Source organism: Schistocerca cancellata, chromosome 9, assembly GCF_023864275.1.
Source record: "Schistocerca cancellata isolate TAMUIC-IGC-003103 chromosome 9, iqSchCanc2.1, whole genome shotgun sequence".
NCBI classification, from domain to species: domain Eukaryota; kingdom Metazoa; phylum Arthropoda; class Insecta; order Orthoptera; family Acrididae; genus Schistocerca; species Schistocerca cancellata.
The window spans coordinates 233,140,652-233,167,101 of record NC_064634.1 but is presented as its reverse complement, the minus strand read 5'-3'; positions in this window follow the sequence as shown (position 1 = coordinate 233,167,101).

The window sequence follows — 26,450 nt, the reverse complement described above, 5'->3', positions numbered from 1 at the left end:
CCGAAAAAAATGACGTTTTGCCATTCGTGCACCCAGGTTCGTCGTTGAGTACACCATCGCAGGCGCTCCTGTCTGTGATGCAGCGTCAAGGGTAACCGCAAATATGGTCTCCAACCTGATAGTCCATGCTGCTGCAGACGTAGTCAAACAGTTCGTGTAGATGGTTGTTGTCTTGCAAACGTCCCCATCTGTTGACTCAGGGATCGAGACGTGGCTGCACGATCCGTTACAACCTGGCGGATAAAATGCCTGCCATCTCGACTGCTAGTAATACGAGGCCGTTGGGATCGAGCACGGCGTTCCGTATTACCCTCCTGAACCCACCGATTCCATATTCTGCTAACAGTCATTGGATTTCGACCAACGCGAGCAGTAATGTCGCGATACGATAAACCGCAATCGCGATAGGCTACAATCCGACCTTTATCAAAGTCGGAAACGTGATGTTACGCATTTCTCTTCCTTACACGTGGCATCACAACAACGTTAAACCAGGCAACGCCGGTCAACTGCTGTATGTGTATGTGAAATCGGTTGGAAACTTTCCTCATATCAGCACGTTGCAGGTGTCGCCACCGGCGCGAACCTTGTGTGAATGCTCTGAGAAGCTAATAATTTGCGTATCACAGAATCTTCTTCCTGTCGGCTAAATTTCGCGTCGGCAGCACGTCATCTTCGTGGTGTAGCAATTTTAATGGCCAGTAGTGTACGTTCATGGTCAACTGCCAGATTCCTACAGATAGTAGAACCATACGTGGGCTTCCTCACCGAGGCTCCAATGTTTCCTAGTAGACCATTTTTATATATTATAAATAGTAATAGTATTATAACACTTCTTCGGCATACCCTGGATATCACATTTGTAGATTGGGGTTTGTCAGCATGAAACTTGACCACTAAGGAATACAAGCACAAAGAAGAGAAAAGCAACTATAAAAAAAAAGAATTAATGTGGATTAATGACGTTTTGGGAATACATTTGTCTTAATAAGATATGTAATTGATTTCCATTGCAGGATCGCAATTTAATGTAAGCGCTAGATAATCCAGTGTAAATGCAAAATGCTGGTACCTTAATAACCGGTGTAATCGCCAGACTGTTGAATGCAAGCAGGCAAACATACATGCTTCGTGTTGTACTAGTGCCAGACGTCAGTTAGTGGGATGAGCGAGGAGGCAACCTTTTCGACACTCCATAGTGAGTGATGGGTTGCATCAGCGGGGGATTGGGTCTTTATGAACGGCAGCGCAACACGCCGTACTGCCAGAGTGACGTACAATTCCGCAGTCGGACCCGAGCGATAGCCATGGGAGCACTACTGCTGTCATAAGAAACTCCAGGTGTAGGTCCAGTGTGTCTAGCACCAAGGCAGACTGGTGGCAGGCCCAAAGCTGGTCTCTTTCTAACCAACACACAGCCATCAGTGGCACCGAGACAGAACCAGCTTTCAACAGAAAACACAACAGCCCGCCAATGAGCTGTCGCTCGAAACCACAGAAGATGGAAATGGCGATGGTTTGGCGTCAGTGGAATGTACGCTGCAGGGCCTCTGACCCGGACCTGTCCTTGAACTAACCGGTTTGTAACAGTTCATTGTATCACTGTGGTGCAGACTGCTGCCCAAATTGCTGCAGCAGGTGCAGTACGATGCGTTAGAGTCATCGTCTGAGCCACTCGCCCGCCCGGAGACCGGTCAGCAGGCTCGATTATCTGAGTTGCCTGGATGGCGAGACTGCTGAACACAGGATACATTTTCGCCGTCAGCCCGCTCATTTTGCTTGTAACTAGCAGTCTACACACATTTCACTCAACGTAATAAACTCAAAGTACAACGACGAAGGTGAACACACTGCAAACACCCTACAGTGTACAACAGATTATGCACTTTCTCCTATTCGGGAACTCGAAATACAATATTTAACACCAAGAATATTACACTGTCATGGTATTCCTGTTAACCACTCAGAAAAAAACCAAAACTCAAATGATCACATTAAAAATCAGCAGACAGGGTGTTCCACTTGTCGTGAACACCCAAAATAACGAAATGCCTCCATAGCTAAGATAGCTAACTGCCATGAAACAATACCACACAACACCCTCTGCCAAGCGGAAGTGGTAACAAGCATACTAAACAACGCAAAACCGGATCGAAGCACTCTCTAGGACGTAACATCCCTATGAAGCACCCTCTGACACACAACATTGGTATGAAGCACCCGCTGTCACGTAAAATTTGTAAGAAGCACATTTCGCCAAGGAGTATTGATGTGAAGCACTCTTTGCTACGTAAAATTGGTAAGAGGAACCCTGCACGGTTTAGTATTTGTTTGAAGAACTCTTTGCATTGTAGTAACGCTGCAAAGCACTCACTACCACACAAAATCGCTACTAAGCACTCTGTCTCTCCAAATGGTGAGATGCAACTGCTGCAACATAATGTTGGTATGCAGGGAACTCTGCGACGCAAGAATGGTAAGAAGCACCCTCGTCATGCAACGTAGGCACGAAGCATTCCTCTACTATCAACATAGTTACAAAGCACCCTCTGCCACGCAACATTGGTACAAAGCACCCTCTGCTACGTAAAATTAGTAAGAAGCAGCCTCTGTAGTACCCTCGGCCAAGCAGTGTTCGTACCTGGCATCCTCTGCAACTTAAAATCACTACAAAGCTCCCACTGCCATGCAACACAGGCATGAACTACCTTTCGCCACGTGCATTCGATATGGAGCACCCGCCCTCCATCTGCAGCATTATACAAAGCACTTTCTGCCATGTAATATCAGCACGAAGCAGCCTGTGCCAAGCAAATTTGGTAAAAAAAATATCCCTTGTCATGCAGTGTGTTATGTAGCAGCCTCTGCCAAGTAAAACTGGTAAGAAGCACCAACTGACACATTACTCCACTGTGAAGCACCCTCTGCCACCCAACATCAGTGGTGTGCACCCTCTGACAGGTTACAGTGAAATGAAGTGTCCTCTGCCACACAGCATTGGTACTAAGCAAGCTTTACCGTGCTATATTGGTACAAAGCGCCCTCTGCCACACAACATCAGTACGAAACTAGTACTGACACATATTTCAGGTACGAAGCTCCCTCTTTTTTTTTCTTTATTGTTATTTCACTCCCCAAAACTGGGCGGGCTGGCAGCGGCACAATACACCGCTCTTCAGTCAAGAGAGTTACAGAAACAACATAGTCACATGAGAAAAAAGAGCATATAACAGAGAGTGGCATAAAGTGATGAGAAAAAAAACAAGAACAATAAATAGATGAGTATAAACTGTAGATTTAAAAACAACATAGACGAGAGCCACACATACAAGCGAAGAATGAACACTATGAGTCGACACATAAAAACAAAGAAACACCAGTGGGATACTGTTGATGCTGGTAGAACGTAGCACTGGACATGGCAGTGGAGTAACACTGACACCACGACGGAAACGTTAAAAATCACTGCACCAAAGGAGACGTACCACCAGGTGAAGGGAAGTGGGGGGATGGGAAGAACAGGGATGGGGAGAGGCGGTAGGGTGAAATCCAGGAGGGGGGTAGGAGAGGGCAGTGGAGAGGAGAAGGAAATGAGCTAGAAGCCTGGGGGGACAAAAAGGAGAAAGAAGGTGTTTGGCAGGGGAAATGGAGGAAGAAAAGAAGGGGGAGAGGGAGGGAGAGAGGGAGCCCTGACGGGGTGGGGGGAAGGAGGAGGGATTAGATCTTGTAGGAGGGGTAGATGGAAGGCACAAGGACATCATCTGAGAGGGGGAGTTGGCGGAAGCCACCTTGGGCGAGGGTATGGAGTTTATGGAGATAGACACCAGGTGGGACACTGTGGTACAGGCACGGCAGTGGGCTAGGGTGGGTCTAATCCCCATGTTTGATGAGAGAGGAGTTTGAGGAGACGGAGACAGGTATGTGCCTTGGCTTGGACTGTGAGGAGATGTGGGGGGGGGGGGGCAGGAAAGGCGGCGGTCGAGGGTGATGCCAAGGTACTTGAGGGTCGGAGAGAGGGCAACAGGGCGGCCATAGATGGTAACGTAGAAATCTAGGAGGCAGAAAGAGGGGGTGATGCAGCCTGGATCTTGGAGGGTTAGGTCTTAAGGAGCCACTGGTTGCACCATGCGGTAAACAGGTCAAGGTGGGACTGAGGAGTCGCTGGGAACGCTGGAGAGAGGGGGCAAGAGCAAGGAAGGCAGTGTGATCGGCATTGGGGCATGCCCGCAGAGAGGTAGAAGGTGTAAGAGTTGGAGTTGTGGATGGTAACATAGGAGGGGCAGTGAGAGAGGAAGGAGGTTATCAGGCGAACATAGTTGTTGGGGAGGGTGTAAATCTGGAGTTTGAAGAGGAAGCTGGGATGCCAAACACGGTCATAGGTGCTTTCAAGGTCAAGGAACACAAAGATGGCGGAGCGACAGGAATTGAGGTGAGTGAAAAGGAGGTATGTCAGGTGGAGGAGGAGATCATCGGCAGAGAAGGAAGGTCGGAAGCCACATTGGGTCAAGGGAAGGAGGCGGTGCTGGTGGAGGTGGTGGTGAAAGCAGTGGGTAGGGATGGACTCCAGGACCTTGCTGAAGGTCGGGGTAGAAGCCAGTGGAGAGGATAGAATTATAGAGGGTGGCTAGGACTGTAAGGAAGAAAAGGGGGCTTCTTTGAGGTGGCGGTGTGTAATACGATCGTGACCGGGAGCCATGTTGCGTTTGGTGCGTAGTGTGAAGACAATGTCTTGTGTGACGATGGGGGTGTTGAGATCGGATGGTGGTGTGGCCCCCAAATACTGGAAGCGAGGAGACAGTGGGGCAAGAGAGGTGTCAGTGCAGTCCTGGATCTCAGGGAAGAGGGAGTAATGAAACCAGGGATCGTCAGGGACAGAAGGAATGTCAGGCAGGTGGGAGGCAAAATGATTGGCCTCACTGGTATCATCCGGGAAAGGGTAGTTACCGTATAGGAGAGGATAGTGGGGAGAAGGTTTCGTGCAAGAAAGGTGGTGGAAGGCTGACCAGTACTTGGAGGAGTTGATAGGCAGTGAAGCATTATGTCGGGTGCATGTCTGTCGCCAGGCCCGGCGTTTTTTCGCCGCAAGGAAGTTTCTAATATGGCGTTGGAGTTGCTGGTGGCAGAGGAGTGTGTCCCGGTCCCAGGTACGGAGGAAGGAGCGATAAACGCGACGGGATTCGTGGAGGAGGAGTACGGCCTGTGGTGGTAAGGTAGGACAGTGAAGCTGGATGGCTTTGGTGGTTATGTGCGCTCAACGGTTTCTGACGAACTCCAGTGGAGAAAGGAAGCGGCATGGGTGATGTAATCAGGGTGCTGGTAGCCGAGGGCGTGGCGTTTGACCTGGGTATCAATGTTATCCCGGTAGGCTTCCCAGTTGGCTCGGGAAAGCTGCCTCCACCATGCAACATTTTTACGAAACAACGTCGCCTACACAGCATCAGTACGAAGCGCCCTGTTCCACGTTGAATTTGTAAGAAGCACCCTCCTCCACACAGTGTTGGTACCTAGTACCCTCTGTCACATAACGTCGGTGAGAAACATCCTTCGCCACTTAGTGGTGGCACAATGCAATGTCTGCCACGTTACATTGGTAGGAGCACCGCTCCAGCTACTGTTATTCGAAAGGAGTTTCTACCATCCACCGCTAGATGGCAATGGTGTCATTTTCACAGCATGGGGAGACTTCATTTTAGTTCAGCCAGTCTGCATGAACCTTTCTCGTATATCAGTCATTCCATAAGGGAAAACCGCATCAAATTATCTACCAGTACAGAAGCTCCGAGATAACATGCGTGTGTATGTCTACAAAATTACATTAACTCCCGACCGTGTCCTCTGGGTGCTTCACTTTCTTTGTCTGTGTATATATCCCTGAATCAGGATCAGAAGGATCTCATCAGAGCTGCTGACAATTTTTGTGATACGTCATCTCTTTGCTTGACCCCTGACTCTGAATTAGATAATATTCTTATGCTCTCTAATGGAAGCTTCATCACTGATACGAGTATTTTTCACTATTGTACCAAAGGGATAAATCAGTGCTTCGCTTTCCAACAGGTTTAAGTAGAGATTGGCTTCAACCTGAGTCAAAAATATTCTAAAAAGCAAGTTCCATTGCTCTGTTCGAGAATCTAGTTTGGGGTTGCAAGTGGTCCACTGCGCCGCATTCAGTTGTAGAGCCAACTTGTTTCTTAACCGAAGTACTACGATGTTCTGAATTCAGTTTATGATACTTTACTAAATATGTTGTACATTACGCTGACGATACTCATCGACAGGTCATAGCGTGTTCCCACCTTTCTTGACAAATAACAATTACAGCTTTCATCCAGTTTTGAGGAACCGACTCTTGCTCCAGCTTTAAACGTCCATATTGAAGCATCGCCATCCCTAGTAGTTTTTCTTACTTAAAATTTTTAGTGCCTTATTAAGTATTACTTCCAGAGTGTCACTGTTGTCATTATTAACTATCTATGTTGCTTATTATCTCTTGAATACAAAATTTTAAAGTAACCAACCAAGATGTGTGCAGTTTTATCTCTCATGGATGCTTCTGCGACAACTGGCGAAAATAAAATACAGTCATGTTCGTTCTTAGTTTCATTTGGACCTTACCAACTTGAGTTTCTGCTACATTTTTCACATAATTGTATTTAATTCTACATATTCATTATGTGTAGTAGTTTTCTGACCCACTGGGCAGTACCTTCTTTTTTAAACTACCACATATTTTTCTTGTTTCTGTAAGTACCTTTGTTAAATAATTTCCGCTTTCGTCTACCTTAACACAATCTTCATTTTCTAGGACGATGAACTTGTTCGTCCATCACTCTAGTTTACGTCTTTATTCCGTAATAAGCCCCAAAACCAAGAATTTTATTACCTTACGAGTCCATTAATTTCTAACTTTGTATCTAATTTCGGTTTACAAATTACGAGACCACCATCACATAAAATTAGGAAAATATAGAAAAATGTCACATACTGTACAGTTGCTCTATCGTTAGAATAAGTTATCAATTTTTTATTTACTTTCGACTGGACCATTACTAAATCCTTTACTATCTGTTTTGTTTTTAATGGTGTCTAACGATTACTAACGTCAGTGAGCCTTTTATATTCTCTCTCTCGTATCACGAGCTCTTAGTGGTACACGTTGCCAAACCGGAGGTATGGACACTGAACACAACGCAGGAGGCACCGCACACCCGGGCAGTGACAAAAAGAGATTTGAATTAGCCCCTTGACATGGAGTCGGTTCCAAGTAGCTACTGACCTGTCACCATTGTCCTATAACTGTCTTTCTTCGCCGACTACCGCTGGATGTCTTTCGATGTGCTCCGGAATTACTTCGACGGGCACATATTATGGATATTTTTCACCACATTCGATCGGATTGGAATTAGCTGATTGTAGTGAAGTTTGGGATGATTACGCCCTTACTATCTAAACTCGTTGGACGTTGTTCTGGAAATATTGATGTTTTACTCAGGCAATACAGCATCACCTTGCTGGTTAGTTACAACAACTGTAGTTACAATAACCGTATGTCTGCGTCTCGCATGTACCAAAATTGTAGAGAAATGAAACGCTGTCTGGCACCGAGATATGTCATCAAATTTCAGCAGTATAATTTAAGTGCTTTGTTATTAAAGCAGGTACCTATGTGGCACCTTTTAGTGCTTCAACGGTGCATACTTGCGTTAAATTTTATAACTGCCTATAGCTTAAGATAATTCGTGTAATTCTGAAACCGCGTTTCTGACCAAAACTCGTTACGTCGTCCGTGGCACTTTGCCAGAGATCAGTATTCCGACACTGCGACCCTGCTCAGTTTCAATTCGCCACAGAAATTCACCTTAGCGGAAATTTCGGTGCTGGACGCGTCTCCTTATCGCTCGCTAGTAACTTCTCCAGCCACAGCCACTACCCGTTTCCGCCCCAGTGGCTGTTCCCTTAGCTGTAAGAATGTATGTTGCCTTACGGACCGCTTGCCGAGCCACCTTGAAAGGGTGCTGCCTCATATGCAGCATCTCCTCTGGAAAGTGGAGCTGGGTTCGCATAGAATAAGCAAGTGCAGCAGAGTGGGCCGGTGTTGCTCGCGTGCTACATATGGCCAAGTTGCGATAAGCGGCAACTTCCCAGGGCCTTCATAATTCATTGCAACCCTGCGTGAGCGCATTAACTAACTGTAGACATATCTGCTACTCTCTGTTTACTTAACATTTACCCAGTTGTGTGAAAACTCCTTTACTGAAGTGTAGCAGTAAGATCATTCTCCTCAAGTAAATTTTTAAGCACATCGAAGTTCAGAAAGAAAATCCGTAATTTGAATATGCGACTTTACCGTTCACCCATCAATAGTTTACGACATTAAAAGATCTGTTTAGCTCATATGAAAGACTCTCTGTCACGGACCATCCGTGACCCATCACCTGTAGTCTGTCACGGACCATCCGCGACGCATCACCTGTAGGAATTTATGGTTCAAATGGCTCTGAGCACTATGGGACTTAACATCTAAGGTCATCAGTCCCCTAGAACTTAGAACTACTTAAACCTAACTAACCTAAGGACATCACACACATCCACGCCCGAGGCAGGATTCGAACCTGCCACCGTAGCGGTCGCGCGGTTCCAGAATGAAGCGCCTAGAACCGCTCGGCCACGGCGGACGGCAGGAATTTATGAACAATCGTTCAAGATTACTATAGGAGCGATATACGGCGTTAGGCAACGGTCCCTCACTGATGTTTTATTATTTGATACACGATTTCCTCAATGCTACGCGCCCACTCGTGTGTGTGTATGTGTGTGTGTGTGCGTGCGTCATGTGTGTGTAAGAGAGAGAGAGAGAGAGAGAGAGAGAGAGAGAGAGAGAGAGGGAGGGAGAGAGAGAGAGAGAGGGAGAGAGAGCGTAGTGCACATGTCTTTGTTAGTTCGAAGGTTGTGAGCATAAATTTGCCTTTGCGGCTACTCATATTAACTGAAGTAAAACACTTATGACGGTTCAGCATTTAAGAAATGCAGCTGAAATTCCTACCTCTCATTCTCAGTTTATTAGTTTTTGTTGTCTTAATTCAGAAACCACACAGCACCCTGCCAATAAAGACTCCGATGTCAACCAGAAGTTAAACTGAAACTGGAAAAATGTCTTCTTAAGGAAACACTCGTCCCAAATTTTCTCCAGCTGCCTCTCTGTGGTAAACGGCTGTCGTCTCAGAACTGAAGCAGACCCCCGTAAAGTGTCTAGCTGCCGTGTGTTGCACATTTCATACGAAACTCCTAGGGCTGTTCCAGATGACTTAGAGTGCCGGCAGGGCTCAGCTGTAGCCTGCAGTCGCACACAGTGCCACCCAGTTTAATTAAAGTGTCTCCTTCCAGATGACGTCACTACCAAGACCGCCGTCTCTGCCTTGCCTCCCTCCCTCCTTCGGGCTCTCTCCTACGTCTTGTTTTGTGCTGCGATGTTGCCGCTTGGCTTCTCTAGCGGTGACACTGCCCCGAGGTTTTTCCTTCAGTCGTGTTAAGCCAAGCCGCAATCTTGCCGTCATCTCGTGTCTTACTGAAGCGTTCACTATAATGAATACCTATCTGTTATCCGAAGTGGTACGTCTGCAATTGCGACACAGATTTTCAGTGAACTTCGTAGTGTAGTAGGATTTTTTTGTGGCGTTCTTTCCGATGTCGTAAGCCCTTTCGGTTATTTCTCGTACCGAGTGATGCAAGGAATAGGTGGGAGTCGCAATTCTTCATCGGAAGGAAGGGGAGCAAGATGCTGCAAGGCTCACATCACTTCTATTCGCCTTCCTAACAGAAATGAATTCGTGCGTCTCTAATGACCTATAAGTCCAGTCCCCATTAAATGTTTTTCACCTCTACTACACAAATACTAGTAGACAAAACGAATGGAAAGCAATACAGCTATTGCTTAGCCTTTACGTCTTTTTGAACTGATGTACTATAAGGTCGGTGACGTGTGCCAATGTAGAAATTTCCATCACGAGGTAGATTGCAGGTGATCGTTGAGAAGCCGAGCAAAGAAGCGTAAAAAGAGAAAACAGCAAATGACGTAATGTGAAAGTTACTGACTGGTTTTGCACAATCAGGTTAGCTTCAAATTTTAAAGAATACATATCTCATGAGGGTTTTTTTTTTTTTACAGTTAAAAATATTGTGCCTCTAATGAAATTAATAAACCAACACAAAATAATTCACAGGTTACAAAATGATGTTCTTACGTGTAAATATCGATGAAAACTTTAAGTGGAAAATAGCATATACATGAGGCATGATTTCTTACGTGTACACACAACCGGCAGATACGTAAACGATTAAGAGTTGAAATTCACTACGACAGGTCAACGGCTGCCAGTGTGTGTGTGTGTGTGTGTGTGTGTGTGTGTGTGTGCCTGTGCGCGCGCTTGTAGCATTGTTACCAGGACTTGTAGCCTGTATAAGGTGCGTGAATTCACTACGACAGGTCAACGGCTGCCAGTGTGTGTGTGTGTGTGTGTGTGTGTGTGTGTGTGTGTGTGTGTGTGTGCGTGTGCGCGCGCTTGTAGCATTGTTACCAGGACTTGTAGCCTGTATAAGGTGCGTGAAAGGACTCAGATGTTGAGTGATCACTGCGGAGAACGCGATGACGCCGCTTACTCGTGTGAGACGGAGTGCAAGAGCCCCCCACGTGTACCAAACCTTCAGAAATGTCTCTGGCAGGCCATTTTTGCATCTGAGTTGTACGGTGATTGAGATAATCCGTCCTTGTACTTTCTTAAAGAGTCGTTGTGTAAGATTATTTCCACGCTGAGAAGCTTATGTCCCCCGCAGAAGCAGTATCAGCGCCGTCGGGTTCTCTGTAAAGTGTAAATTCTAGGTCCTCCGATCCAAGTGAAGAAGCGGGAACCTATGTTATTCGGAATAACAATCAAAATGAATGCCAGAATGATGCATTCATTTACTAAATACCAGTGCCATAAACTGATAATATCGTCGCATTTAATAACGATTAACTGGAAACTATGTCGTGAGAACATGTTCTAAATCCGTAGGCTCCCATCAGCGAACAGCGACTATGTCGCACAACGTGTACGTCTTACTCAAACTCGTAATACTTCGTAGCTGTTCGTTCATTTTCGTTAGCTTAAACATTATTCATATGTTTATTAAGATGACCGATTTATGGCGTTGCAGCATTGTTGCAAGAAAGTACTTACTACATGTAGGCTTCTTCTAATATTTGTATTGGAGAAGTGACTTTTATTAGCAATCATTTATTAAGCAAGATTACTTCCTTCGCACCAGAAAAACTAAGTTCGCTGAGGTTGATAACTTAGAGTGTGATCTCATTTCTACCCACGGCGCCTCACACCACCGTACACTGGCAATGCCATACGGGCCACCGGCTCCTTCAGCCGTCGTGCGAACTGAAATCTTGCTTGCGACTGTGTGCGCTCTGCAGTACCCTCTTTACCCACTGATTGCTACATGATACATGCAAATGTGACGCAAAACTGTAAAACTGAAAAATAAGGGAATAAAATGTGGCTTCAGCAGAAGGGGTACCTTACAAGTGTTACCAGCACCTTGCAGAGACAGAAAGAGGGCTCATTGTGAATCTCCATTTGGCCGACTGGTCGAATCGTGCAATGTCCAGGTTTTTGGGGCGTTCAGATGTGACAGGGCTCGAAACTGTTTTGGCCGCATGGGCCCAGAACAAGTAGTCATTCACATGAGAGTACTTACAACAGATGCTGGCGGTTAACAAACCAATTCCGTTCATGGAGTTACTACAGCTGGGTCTAATCTTCACAGACCAGAGCAGCGAAGCTGTCGCTGTGCAAGGGCACCCACGAACACCGTAAGCTTCCTGGCTTCGTTCTATCATCTTCACGTTCTACGACCAGTCAGGCTATTGCAGTATGCAGCTATCGATCACCATCGACCATTGCCTCGTGGGACGTTAGCCTGCAACGTGTCCTCCAGCAGCCAAGCCATCGTTACGTGCAACCTCCGCTTTTCACTGATCAATGCCGTCCAGGACTCTCCCTTTCGAACGTTCATTGAGCAGCTAAGCTGTCACTGAGTATAGCCACCACTCACCACCGACAGTCTCCTTGTGGAGTTCGGCATTCATTAACAGTAACTCCCCAGTTGGAACTTGTCTCACAAAGAATTTTCCCGTATTCAGTGTCAATAATAAATTTCAGCTAAAATCACGCTTCCGACACTGGACCTACAGGTAAACTTTGCTCATTCCATTGTTGGAACTTTAATTGAGTCACTAAGTGCCGGCCGCGGTGGTCTAGCGGTTCTCGGCACTCAGTGTGGAACCGCGCGACTGCTACGGTCGCATGTTCGAATCCTGCCTCGGGCATGGATGTGTGTGATGTCCTTAGAATAGTTAGGTTTAAGTAGGTCTAAGTTCTAGGGGACTGATGACCACAGATGTTAAGTCCCATAGTGCTCAGAGCCATTTGAACCATTTGAGTCACTAAGTAAACAGTTGCTGAATCAGATTGTGCATACATGCATCCGATTTAACTGTGTTATTCTATTATTTTTACTGGAGTATAATAAAGTGTTACTGCTGTTTGAGGACTGGTCGTATTAGTTAAATCGTTTGTGCCTTGTATTAGTATGTATTGTATGTCGTCATTCACATTATTGTCTATGTCATTATTACGTGATATACGTTCCACGGTTCCAAGGTCCCTAATGGCACGATAGAGTCTCATAAATATGTTGCAGAATGTAACAAAGCTGGTCGTAGGTTGTGTTACAAAAATAGACACTTAGAGGCAGAAGTGATGACAGTTTCTGCAGGACCGGACCATCATTTTGCAGGACAGTGCTCAATCACGTACAGTGCAAGCTGTTACTGATTTGTTTGACTGATGGGGTTGCTAAGGGCTATACCACCTACTGAACTTCCCTGTCTTAAACCCTCCCGAGTTCAACTCGATTTCTAAACTGAAGGAAACACTTCACGGCATTCGTTTCAGAACTGCTACAAATTCGTCGGGCTATAGACAACGTCGCTCGAACTGTCATCACACTTGACACTGCTAAGAGTATTCTAAGACTTCCACATCACTGGCAACGGGTTATAGACAATGCTGGTGACTACCTTGAATGTCAGTAAAATTTTGAAACACCTATCTATTTTGTACGAGCTGTAAATAAATGCCGGCTGCTGTGGCCGAGCGGTTCTAGGCGCTTCTGTCCGGAACTGTGCTGCTGCTAAGGTCGCAGGTTCGAATCCTGCCCCGGGCATGGATGTGTGTGATATCCTTAGGTTAGTTAGGTTTCATTAGTTCTAAGTCTAGGGGACTGATAACCTCAGATGTTTAGTCCCATAGTGCTTAGAACTATTTTACCCTTCTTTTTAAATAAATAGTAGCCACTATTAAAGTTCCGTTCCTCGTACAGTAACTAACAGCCAGTTTGCACAATGGCAAGCCTTTAGCGTAATATTCTGTTATCTGAAGTAATTAAACTTCCGGAAAGGAATGTTAAGCACCCACAAGAAGGAGAGGCAACGAATTAAAACTACAGGGGCTGAGAGACTTAAGAGATCTCATTTTAGTGATTACAAAATCAAACTAAATTTACAAAGCACGTGGCGGTATATTGCCACCTGTTAGTATGAAGTTGCACCCGTCTGGTGTGGATGCATGCGCTGATTTGGCTGAGGAGGGTGACACAAAACCGTTGTATCCTCAACTCTTAACCCTTGAACTGGGCTTTGATATCTCGAATATTGTCACTGAGACAGAGCTGACGCCTGACCTGCTCCCGTAGACGCTCTACTGGGAAAAGACCTGGGGACTTAACTGACCACAGAAGTACCTCAGCACCATACAAACAGTTCATAGATACACATAGTATGTGTAGCCGAGAATATCCTGTTGAAAAATGGAGTCATGGTTATGTCGCATGACAGCTGCGCTGTCAGAGTTCCCTCAAACACTACCAGGAGTGAGCTGAAAGATACGCGATGGCTCCTCACATCAGGGCGCCAGACGTAACTGTGCTGTACCTATCCAAAATGTTGGAAGAATGGGACTCGGCCCAGGTCATCGCCACATTCGGCTAAAGTAATCATGTAGTGCATTCCCAGCTATTCATCGCTAAAATCAACACGAAGCCACTCATGAACTGTCGATGCTTGTGCGTCACAATAGCGCTCCAGACGCCGCCGTTTGTATTGTTTTATTGAAGACAGCCTATGCGAGGGATAATAATCCCCTAGTTCGGCTGCTAATTTTCTCCGACCAATGGTGTGGCATGAAAAAGAATGTTGCACGCCGTCTATTAGTTGTCCTCGGATGCAAGCCCAGATGTGAAGGGGTTACTATCGTACACAGTATGGCAGTCCTCTATTGTGATGGTGAAACGTGGTCAATCTGATTCTTGACGAGTAGGCCTGCTACCAACTTCCCACGCAGCCGTAAATCGGGTCATTGTCATATCAGAATGCCCCGCTAATCTGGATAGAGATTTGACCAGCCGGTCAAATAGAGACCTACAATGCGGGGCCTCGCAAACTGTGTCAGGTACTGATGACGCTGTCACACACGTGTGTACGCGATCTCCGTGACCTTTACACTCATCACTCGATCTCTGAAGCTGTTCACGCACCCTACCGGGTCTGGTGAAAACACTAACCGCGAACAAGGCCATTCAGTCTGGTTGCCGTTCTACCGTCATAGAGAATTGCGATGGTGTGTACTCGTACGAAGTTACAACGACATCCGATCAGCTGCTCTGAGTACTTCATTTACTTGTTTATTTATTTACTTTTGTCAGACAGTGAATTCAATTTAATTTGATTTCCGGCAATAACCAATACTGAAAAAATTTTGGTTTTACTTACGTGTTACTGTGTGTTGCGCGCTTGGTGTGCAGTGTTTCAACTTCGTTTCATAATGAGTTTCAGTAGTTTGAAAATTTTATGGTGTTCTGCTACGTGTACCCACTGTCGTATTCCAAGTCATTTCAATGTTACAAGAATTACAGTAAGTTTTGTCATATTAAGAATGCTCTTTTAAAATGTAACTGAGTGATTAAGGCATGCTATCTTCAGTAATGGCAGGGAATATCTGCATCAGCAGGCATACCTAAAAATAATATAACTGACTGGTACACGCGATCATCGATTACGAACGACGTTCTAGTAATCAGTTGATTTTGCTAGTGAAGTTTCCTCAGACGAATTGGCGACCGTATTAGTTCAAAGTTACCCAGATTCATCTCATGCAATTACATCATTCAGTCAGTGTAATTTTTGCCGTGGAATATCAGTACCAACTTCAATGTTTTTAATTACTAATAATTCCATACCAAAAGATGTAGTCGAGTGAGCTCTCATTGCCATTCTCGGCAGTGTCGGCAGTGGGTTGTCTATGTCTCCTTATTTAGATTAGACTGTATTCGGAACCGATAATTTTGTTTCTGAAATCCTTAGATTCGAGTTCACTCTGGCTAGTGGTTATACCAATTCGAGTGCGTGGAATTACGCGCTTTCTTAAAACGTTCCGCAGTGGAATTCGTGTAATACCTTTGTGATGGCCTTGCAGGACTTCATGAATCTCTGACAAGAGAATGAGGCTATAACGTATCATTTACCTATCCACGCCCGTCGGCTAGTGCTGGTAGCTATTTTAAACATAGGCGCTGGATTTTCGGTTGCCGGAGCCCCGGAATTTCTCCAGCCTGGATATACAGGGTGTCCCACGTGGAATGGCCAATATTTGAGATGACAGCAACGACCATTCGAATCAAAAAAAAATCTCGTTAACACAGGTTCTAAGATGCATATCTTGAAGACTATGAGCACTTCTTCATCTTCGGTACTGTGAAACACATGTCTTCTACAGCAAGCTCTTTGCTTTCTATATTTTGAGAGGTGGCATTACGCACTAAAAAATGAAAAAAGAAACCAGTAAAAATGGGCTCTGTAGCCCGTACCTTAAGGGTTACGGGCACTTGTTCAACATCTCTTCTGTTAAACACATCTCTACTACTACACACGTGGTCAAAGCACTTAATTTAAGGTGTGCATTTTGGAGCCCTTGTTTATTATATAGCTTTTTCTTGTTCTGAAGTTAAGTTCTGTGGACCTTCAGTACTATGTTTCCGAAATCTTACTACTAATATCAAGGATTTGCTGTTAAGTTCTAAGATGCATGTCAATAAACTGGGAAGGTGCAGGGCTGTTACTAATATTGAAAAAGAATGAGAAATTCAGTACCTTGTAATGGAACGAGTTAGTGGCTCATTTTCGCTACATACTGTACTTGTCGATACAGCAAAAAGAAGAGATCAGTCGAAACACAAAAACAAATCTTCTGCTCCATGCACACTCTTACTCAGAGTACCCGATTCACTTACACAACCATATAACTTGATATTCGCCTCGATAGCTGAGTGATCAGCGCGGTCGAATGCTGTGCTAATGGGCCCGAATTCGATTTTCGGCTGGGGTGGAGATTTTCTACGTTCAGGTACTTGGTGCTGAGTTGTCTTCAACATCATCATATCGTCCCCAACGACGCGCAAGTCACCGAAGTAACGTCAACTCAAAAGATTTGCACTAGGCGACCGGTCTACCCGACGGGAGGCGCTAACCACACGGTACACAGACATGTTTCGGACATCATAAAAATAATTACTTCTTGCCTTTTAGCAAGCAAATAATAACGCACGATCTTATGTATATTCTGTTACGAAACTGTAAACACAGAAAATATCACAAATTTATAATAACCATACTTTTCTAAATTTTGGAGACATATAAAGATATTAATATGCCATTACTATTTTTGTAATTTTTTGGAAAGTATCTTGAAAACGTTTGTAACATGAAGTATTAATCACTTACAAATTCCTCCGAATGTAGAAAATCTATATTTGAAAATGATTATTTTTTATTGCTAGTTTTGCTTCTTTGGTGCACTTTTGAGCTTTGTACTGTTTCAAGAGAATGTTGCTGAATCTACTGCGCAGGAAGAGAAACGCGGTGGTTGACTGTTATACCTACTTGTCGAGTTGCGTTTATAAATATTATACTGACGAAATGAAGAAATACGTTTAGAACACATGCGATTTTCGTAACTCACATGAGAAACCTGCAGTAAAGTTGAACCGAAATATCCATCTAGAACCAACAGGAATGAGGGATACGTCAAGAGAACAGACGTTACCAGGTGAGGAGACTACAATGGACTTCGTGAAGAAAGTTAAGTGAAACTAATTACGTTCGACAGTTATTACGCAACTGATAAATAAATTCTAACGTTTCGTCTTTATTCTTCAGTCGTTTTGGACTCGAGAACCTTTACCTGAAACACATCTTTGAATGAACGAAGTTTGAAGGGACACTGATCAGTTTTGATACTGTTCTGTATTAATGATAAAATGACGAATCCTGTGCAAGATATACTTCTTAGTAGAGAAAGCAACGTACGTAGAGACCATGTCCTTTTGGGCAGTAAGATAAAGCTACTATTAAAATGGAAGAAAACAAAGGTGCCCATAAGAAGCCAGAACATGAGTTGTTCGTAGTACATCTTCTGTCGGAATTTTGTACTACAAAACACTATCAGTGCAGATTCTAAGAAAAGCTGGCTACACTATCTGTCAATATTGACATAGATATAGAATGGAATAATATTAAGATCTGCATCATCGAAGCAGCCTCAGAATCACTTGGTAAAAAGGAAGAAAACGGATGGGGAAAAGCGAGTCAGAATTTGGAATACAGAAATTAAACTATTGTGTTGGCAGAAGAGCCAACATCGTGTTGCTAGAGGAGGCCGAAATGCACGCTTTTAAGATCACGCAGGCTGGCGTGAGGTCTGGAAAATGACAATGTAATTAATATAGCCCATAAGGTACGTTGCTGCTGGAATACTTACATTTCATCCATAAATGGTGTACATCGCTCTTGACTGTACAGGTTTTACAATCTCAATATTAACTGGTAATGGCGCCTTGCTAGGTCGTAGCAAATGAGGTAGCTGAAGGCTATGCTAACTATCGTCTCGACAAATGAGAGCGTATTAGTCAGTGTAGCATCGCTAGTAAAGTCGGCTGTACAACTGGGGCGAGTGCTAGTACGTCTCACTAGACCTGCCGTGTGGCGGCGCTCGGTCTGCAATCACTGACAGTGGCGACACGCGGGTCCGACGTACACTAGCGGACCGCGGCCGATTTAAAGGCTACCATCTAGCAAGTGTGGTGTCTGGCGGTGACACCACATAAACTATCCATTAAACAAAAACAAATAGCATATTTGTAGTTCCTACAAGCCTCAGAGTGGTGGAAAACATACAAAATAAAACGGGACGCTGCGAAACAAATAGAGCGCGAAGCACATAAAGACTCGTAGACTCGTGGGGCACATTCATAAGCCACTTAGAACCGATGTACACGGTAGGCAGCAATGTGCAAAATGAGTCATGAAAGTCCGGAACCAGGAGGAAAGAGACCCGCCACACAGAACATTATTTCCAAAGAACGACGGCTAAATCAGTATACTGGCTTCTGGTGTACACAGAAGACCAAAGATAACATTGGAGAAATTACTTACATGGGAACAATAGAGCCAGTTACTAAGTAGATGCAACAAGAGGATTTGAAAGGTATGATGAACGGAACAGCTATTGGAACAGTTGGAATAAACACTGAACTAATTAAATGTGGAGGGATATCAATACATGAAAGACTTGAGCAGTTAATAAACGAATGATGGGCGAAGTGAAGATTCCATATCTTTGGTACAGACACCCTTTTAAAAAAAGCGAAACGTAAAAACTGTAAAAACTATCGTGTCATTAGCCTTCAGAACACTGGCTAAAAACTATACTCAGACATAATAAATAAAATTATGAAGAATGTCACAGAAGTTATTACTTCTAGAGAATAAAATTGATTTAGGTTAGGTCGCTGATGTGCAGACAATACGGCTGTACTAAAAAATAAGGAGAAATTTTAATACAGAAATGCAGTCTTTACAAAAATACACGCATTTTAATACACACAGGCAGGAATCGGTTAGAAGAAATAAGTCTTAATTAAGGCGTCAGATAAGGGTGTGGACTATCGCGTACACTTCTTAATATTTGCACTGACCTCATTCTTCCTAAATGTTAAAGAAAAGGAAGCAAAGGAATTAAAATTTCGAATGAGGAATACCAGAATGTGCTTCTGTTTGCAGATGATATAGTTATTACTCAAAATAACGAAGGTGATCTCCAACGATCAGCATACCAGCTGAACGAAATACACAATAAATACAACTTTAAAATTTCTAGCAATAAATCGAAAATAAAGGCAATCCGAGGAAAATATCCAGTCGGATCAAAAATTCGTTTGGAAAAGTCAGTTTTAGAAGAAGTCACCCAAACCTCTTATTTAGACTGTGCTATACGGTTTTATTTTGAGTCTGATACCGAAAATAAAATGAAAAATTCCGAGCTGTCTGTGGTACCGATAGCAATGGGCCATAAAGAACATAAAGGGACCATCACGAAATTCTGTAGAATGATGGCAGTTCCATTGTTATCCCACGGAAGCGAAAGCTGGGTTACCGCATAAAAAGAAGAAAAACACGTGAAAATGAAATTCGGCCGCGCGGGGTAGCCGCGTGGTCATGGGTGTCTTGTCACGGTCCAGGCGGCTCCCCCTGTCGGAGGGCGGCAAGGGTGTGTGTGCTGTCCTTAGTGTAAGTTAGTTTCAGTTAGATGAAATAGTGCATAAGCTTAGGGACCGTTGACCTCTTCAGTTTGTTTGCACAAGACCTTACCACAAATTTCCAAAAGATGAGATTCAAACAGCAGACATGAAGTTTCTAAGGAAGACGGACAGCAGCACAAGAAGAGACATGATTAGAAGTGAACATATTAGAATAGAATTAAATATTTTCAACATAAATTAAACATATAAAAATACCGTGTGGATAGGAGACCACATTTGATGAGAACACAAGGTCTCAGAATACCCCAGAAGATTTTGAACTACAAGCCGAGTGGGAAAAGAGGTATTGGGAGACCTCGAAGAACTTGGGAATAATTTTCGTTTCAAGTTTCGAACAGGCAACAGTCCTAATCCTTGAAAGGAAGGCGATGATGATGATAATGATGATGATGATGATAATGAAAATTCTGTACCTTCAAAGGTGGAAAGCATTAGGCTTTAAGTCTATAATTTGAATAGTTTAACCGTACTGAAGTAAGATGCAAGTCTTCGGGGAAGAAAGTTCTTTTGTCGTATAGTCTACGCCTTTGCCATTGCCTTTAGGTACTCCTCGTTATAGCTCCCTTGCTGTTCACGTAATCGAGATGTTTGCAACATGAGAGACGCGTGTGGACACAGCTGCTAACGGGCCTGGAGTACAGGGGCCCGGTGGGTGCAGTGGGCGAGACCGATGAGGCTGTGGGCAATTAAAACGGGCGCCGGCGCCGGCGCGTCCATTAGTCACCGAGTGGATCCCCGGGCGCGGCCCTCGGGTGGTTGGCGACCCCGAGGTAGGAGAGAGGAGGGCAGGCGGCGCCAAACACTGTGCCCCGGCATCGCCTCCTCGGCCGTCATTAATCAGTGGCGCCGTCCCGGCCCATTCACTCCCGTCGCAGCTCTCAGGGCCTCTTAGCGACACCGCCGAGAGGCGGCGACGGTTACCACAAAGCGCTACAGCCAGGTGCGCCTGAATGCCTCTAATGTATTCGGGGGCACTCGACACCTGCAGCTTGGGAAGCAGAGAACCATTTGCAGTTGTTCTTGTTTGATCGAAGAACTTTTTGCGCTGTTTACAAGAAAGGTGATTCACTGAGATGATAGAAGTCACGGAATAGCGGTATGCGCATATACAGATGGCGGCAGTATCGCGTGTAGAAAGGTATAAAAGGGCACTTCATTGGTGGAGCTGTCGTTTGTACTCAGGTGTGTCCCTTGAAAAGGTTTTCGACTTGTTTATGAGCGCAGCCTCTGAATTCGAAATGGTAGTTGGAGCTAGGGGCATGGAACATTCTGTATCGGAAATCGTTAGGGAATTCAGTATTCCGAAATCTTCAGTGTGAAAAGTATGTCGAGAACACAAAATTTCAGGTATTACCTCTCACCATAGACGACGCAGTGGCGGAGGACCTTTACTTAATGAGGGGGGAGCAGCGGCGCTTGCTTAGATTTGTCTCTGTCACACAGCTTTACATAACCGCAGAAATAAATGTGGGACGTACGACAAACATGTCCGTTAGAACAGTGCGGCGAAATTTGGTGTTATGGCAACAGACGACCGATGCGAGTGCCTTCGGTAACAGCAGGATATCGCCTGATATGCCTCTCCTGGGCTCGTGACAATATCGGTTGGACCGTAGAGGACTGAAAAACCGTGCACTGGTCAGATAAATCATGATTTCAATTGTTAAGAGTTGATGATAGGATTCGAATGTGGAGCTGACCCCAAGTATCCGTAGACTGAAGTTGTTATCAAGGCACTGTGCAAGCTCGTGGTAGCTCCATAATGTGTTTATCTGGAATGGAATGAGTCCTCTGGTCCCAATGAACCAATCATTAACTGTAAATTATAGTGTTCGGCTACTTGAACACCATCTTCAGCCGTTCATGGACTTCGTGTTCCGGGCGCTGATGACCTAGCTGTTTAGCACCCTCCGCCATAAATCATCATCATCACTTCGTGTTCCGAAACAACGATGGAATTTTTATGGATGACAGTGTGCCGTGACAGCGGGCGACAACTTTTCGAGACTGGTTTGAATAACTGTCTTGACTATTCTAGCGAATGATTTGGCCACACAGATCGCTCTACATGAGTTCCATCGAAGATTTATGGGACATAATCGAGAGCTCAGTACGTGCCCAACATTCTACACGGACAACATTTTTGCACTTATGGATGGCTACAGAGGCAGCTTGGCTCAATATTTCTGCTGGGGACTTGCAGCGACTTGTTAAATCCATGCCACGTCGAGTTGCTGCACTGCGTCGGGCGAAAGGAGGTCCGACACGATGTTAGGCGGTATCCCATGACTCGTCACCGTAGTGTATGTAGCAGAATAGCTATGAAGTATTCAGCGACAGATTGTTCATAGAGGGTCTAGCTCCTACCACTGTCGCATTCTCGCGTTTATATCAGCTGTAGGTCAAGTCTTCACACCAGGTCAAATTTCGAAGAGAAAGTTGAATTCAGGAGTAGCATACATCAGCTGTTCATTGTCTAGAAAGCAGTATATGACACAAAACAGAGAGAGCAGTTGTACCGTACATTGACAGAACTAGGAACTCCTGGAAAACTAAGACTTCTGAGGATGACAATTGATGAGGTACGGAGTAGTAGAATGAATTATGTCTCAGCTAGTAGATATCAAAAATGTTGTAAGGCAAAGAGGTGTGCTGGCGCGTCTCCTTTTTACAGGTAGTGTTGCCTTGGAGTAGCTTATAACAGATCCAAACCATCTGAGGAGGAATACGATATTTTATAAACCACTGCAGATAGTCAGTCATGCCGATGACTCACGCCATACACTCAAAAAGCTACGAGACTGGATTACTAAAGAACAGAAAAAAAAGTGGTGGTTTACATGCTCCAGGTGTTCTACACTCTCGCCGCCCCTTCCCCTCTTCCCACCAATTAGGCTATGTTAGGCGCACAGAACGTACTTACGGGCATACGAAACTGTCAGAAATGTTCATTAGTTCGTTACCAGTACAGTATAACACACGCAGAGTCAGAGAAGTCCTACTTTGGAGTGTTCATCTCGAACGACACATTGGCTTGAAGGCTGGTTACGTCAAAGCGTTGACCGTTGACCCTTCATGTGAATCTCTCCACTTTCTCTTTTTGTGGCAGGTTATTATTAATAACACTAAGTATCCTCATCTGTGACGATTTTTTCCCGAAGGGAATTGTTCGCATTATGCATTGGAGTAAAGTCTTTTCAGGCAACCACTCATCTTTGATTTCATTCGGAGGTCTAGACATCCGTGAAAATCTTTGCACACACTTTTCTCTTCTAAAAAACATTTTGGAAATTATTTTGAATACTGCATTTTGAATTGTTAGTCCATTGCGATTGGCGATGTAAGATCGTTGAGACACAACAGACACGCGTCCGCTAATTAACAATACCTGCTCACAACTGACTGGTCGAATCAACATCTGTTGTTAACTGGTGTTATTCAAGTTGCCACCCTACTTACTGCACTGATGTCGCTTACTTGCCATGAATAAAATCAGTCTCCCTCCTTTTTGTATGACTGGTGTAGATATACTAGCAACGATTCGGAAGGCAATGGACAACTCATTCATGTCATTTGAGCAGGCCATTTGGAAACTGGGGCTGAAAGTCCACTAAGAGAAAACAATATATATGGCTGCGGGGCAAATTTGCAACGAGAAAATACTACCCTCATTACGATAGGGCAATTACTGGTTCCAGAGAGTTGAGCCGTTTAAAACCCTGGGCTCGAATATCACCTCCTCAAATAACGTCTACACAAGTAAACACAGATGGCCAACAAAGCTTATTCCGCATTGTTGCTGTGGTCTTCAGTCCAGAGACTGGTTACATGCAGCTCTCCATGCTACTCTATCTTGTGCAAGCTTCTTCACCTCCGAGTAACTACTGCAGCTAACATTCTTCTGTATCTCTTTAGTGTTTTCATCTCTTGGTCTCCCTCTACAATTTTTACCCTCCACGCTTCCCTCCAATACTACAGTGGTGATCCTTTGATGCCTCAGAATGTGTCTTATCTAGCGATCCCTTCTTCTAGTCAAATTTTGTCACAAATTCCTCTCCTACCCAATGCTATTCAATACCTCCTTGTTAGTTACGTGATCTACCCATCTCATTTTCAGCATTGTTCTGGAGCACCACATTTCGAAAGTTTCTATTCTCTTCTTGTCTAAACTATTTATCGTCCGTGTTTCACCTCCATACATGGCTACACTATATACAAATACTACCAGAAAAAACTTCCTGACACTTTAATTAAACCCTATATTAACTAATTTCTCTTATCCAGAAACGCTGTTTTTTGCCACAGCCAGTCTACATTTTAATATCCTCTGTACTTTGACCTCATCAGTTATTTTGCTCCCCAAATAACAAAATTTATCTACTACTTTAAGTGTCTCATTTCCTAAAGTAAATCCCTCAGTATCACCTGATTTAATTCGACTACTATCCATTACCCACCTTTTACTTTTGTTGATGTTCATCTTACATCCTCCTTTAAAGACACGTCCATTTCGTTAAACTTCTCTTCCAGGTCCTTTGCTGCCTCTGACAGAATTACAATGTCGTCGGCAAGCATGAAAGTTTTTATTTCTTCTACATAGATTTTAATTCCTACTCAAAATTTTTCTTTTGTTTCCTTTACTGCTTGCTCAATGTAGTGATTGAATATCATCAGGGAAAGGCTACAACCCAGTCTCACTCCCTTATCAACAACTGCTTATTTTACATGCCCCTCCACTCTTATAGCTGCCATCTGGTTTATGTACAAATTGTATTTAACATTAAAGAACTATTTTCATTGGTTCTAACCCGTATCACCAAATTAACTATTTATAAAACACTTATGAAACCAGAACTTATACATAATCGTAAACTTGGTCATTAATATTATAAGAAACTGGAATTCTAGCAGCCTTTATGAGAAACGTACGTAGAAGATTAATTGACCCAGCCTGTAAAAGAGGAAACTGGAGGATGACGTACAGTTCTTAGCTGTACACTGCATATAAAGGTCCCCCTATCAAAAGGAAGGTGAAATCAAACAGATTAAGATGAGTGGGTTACGCGGAATAGATGAATTCTACCTAAGTAGCTAAGAGGGTATTATATGGAAATACATGCTGTCAAAGAGGACGGGGTAAGTCTAGAACCAGATGGATAGATGGAGTCATCGAGAACCTGTAGAAAATGGACGGTAAGGTATGTAAAGGTTGATCGCTAGATCGTTTAACAAGAAGTTCAGAATGGTTGAAGAGGGGGTTCACTGTGGACTGTAGAGCCACAGAAGAAGAATATGAAGCAGTAAACTAATACTAATTTACTTACCTGGCTCCTAGTAACAGTTTATGTTTCACATTTCTACTGAAAGACGATCAGTCTTACAGTGGGCTTCAAGCGATCTTTTCCTCTTTTGACATTTGCCTAACCCTACAACTCTCTCCCCTTTACTGCACTGCTGGCCATTACAACTGGCATTCCATGAAGGCTGTATGCAGATCATTAGCATTTCAGCGAAACTGCAAAAAGTTGGTAAGAGGAAAGCTATCCAAATCCATACATATCATGGGGTGGCGGTGATAATGTAGAGGGAGCTACCCAAGTCAATGCTTATCATGAAAATGGACTTAGGTCTATTTGTATGAGTGTTCCACTTAGTTTCGTAAACCAATGGAGTGATTTCAACCAAACTTGTTATACGTATCACTTCCTGTCTGGAAAGAATCGCTGTAGCGTTAAGAACCACCTACCTACGAAAGGGGTGGGGATGTAAAAGCTCATATAGACATTTTTTATTCTTCCATATTCGAGAATGAGAGCACTTAGTGTCTTGCAATAAACATTGAACATAATTTCAAACCTTTACGAAACTCTGTCACACTGACAATCCCCACAAAATAACGAAAGGAAAAAAGTTTATCGCTTATTAGATTTTCGCTGTTCACGCAGTAAAATAGCCCAGTGAAGCTTGATCTTTTTAATTTATTACATCTTTACTACTAGCTCTATTCACAGCACATTTCTTAGACGGCAGAAACAAATAACATTGGATGTACTCCCCAAATTATATCATTGTACGACATGTAGTTGAGAAGATACAGCGCTGTAAATATTGAGCTGCGTGTAAATGACACTTCAGGGCGAAATTCGCTGTAGATGCGGGTTAAATAGTGTACAGTTATTGTGAAATAGTTCAAATATATATGAAATATGTTTTACATGTGCGTACGTCGGCTTCGCCATGGTTAAAAAGCTCATCATAATCCTCTGGAACGATTTCAGTCAAATTTGAACACACATTAGTTACAGTCTCTAAAGAAAAACTATGGAGGCAGGAATCCCAGTTTTCTATTGGGCTGGGGGTGATAATGTATAAATAAAATTATCTGCACTTATACCTGTAACATTATGTTCACACGATCTACGTGGGACACATTATTTTAAAATACGATATAGCTGTTTTACTATTCACAGTTCTCTACTACAGAGAACAACCACATATTTGTTTTAACCATATTCTAAGGACAATCATGTGATATTATCACTAACGCCATAGAGAGTGGCAGCTACTTGCTTTTTAAAACACACGTCTGTTACCGATCACGCAGCACTTGTGTGTGACATTTCATCTACCGGATACAACGCATTCAAAGAAGTATATGTATAGGTGGTATATTGTATAGCAAATATCCA